We start from the raw sequence: 997 nt of genomic DNA on the forward strand, positions 1-997 counted from the left end.
TGTATGGAAAATATGCACTGAGGACAAATAGTAAAAATCTTACCATCCTTCCTAAATAGATGTGACCGTAGTTCATGACGAACACTATTGGTCGCACATTTTCAGTACTAAGATTTCTAAGTCCAGGAAGAAAATTTGTCTTGACGGTAGCAAGATCCTCAAGCCATGAAACATAATGACTTAGCTCCTCGCAGTTTAGTTCAGCCCCAGGACAGTAGTAGGTCCTGTCTACCAAGCGCTGGACATGTTTGCTTGCACCGAAATAAGCTGACAATACAAATTAGTTGTCAACTATTTTTGAATAAACAATATCAAAGACATAAATATGGTTGAGAAACTTACGTTTTGGTGTAACTGGAGGCGTCTGCACATCGACCCAGATGTCGGTATTACCTTCAATATCATCTTCCGGACGAATATCAAAGGTGATAACCATATCAGGCTCAAATGCGTAAGTCTTGCATAGTGCTCGCCATGTTTTGCATTCAAAATAGGTGTAGTCGTCTGAATTGTATAATTTTGTGTGGAAAATATAACCATGCTCGGTCTTCAAATAAACTTTCTTTACCTCCATAGTATGACTGAGACCTATCTTATCCAATACAAAAACTCTTGCATGGCAGGGGATACGCTAGTAGAATAGTAAAAAAAAATATAAGTTGAAGCAAATGAAGCAGATGTCATGCTTAATTACGAAAAAAGACTTGTCATTGTGACTTACTGTATCCACTTCGAAGTTCTCGTCCAGCTTGATGCTGAAGCGCCTCTCATCATCTAGGAAGATTCCGTCACACATGCCGCGCTCGTCTTCGCAGTATTTGCAAATACCGAAATCCTTTTTGTCGTCAGACATTTCCTATGTTCATAGTTAAAACATTAATTTAAAATCGATAAAAGACAACTACCAGGATACTCAACACACAAATCCGGGGCACTCGATATTTCCTACATATTCTAGCAAAATTCATGCCAAAATTCACGGAAAAATCCGGCATGA

This window comes from Triticum urartu, chromosome 3A (genome assembly GCF_056163025.1).
Source record: "Triticum urartu cultivar PI428250 chromosome 3A, HENAU_Tu73, whole genome shotgun sequence".
Taxonomy (NCBI): Eukaryota; Viridiplantae; Streptophyta; class Magnoliopsida; order Poales; family Poaceae; genus Triticum; species Triticum urartu.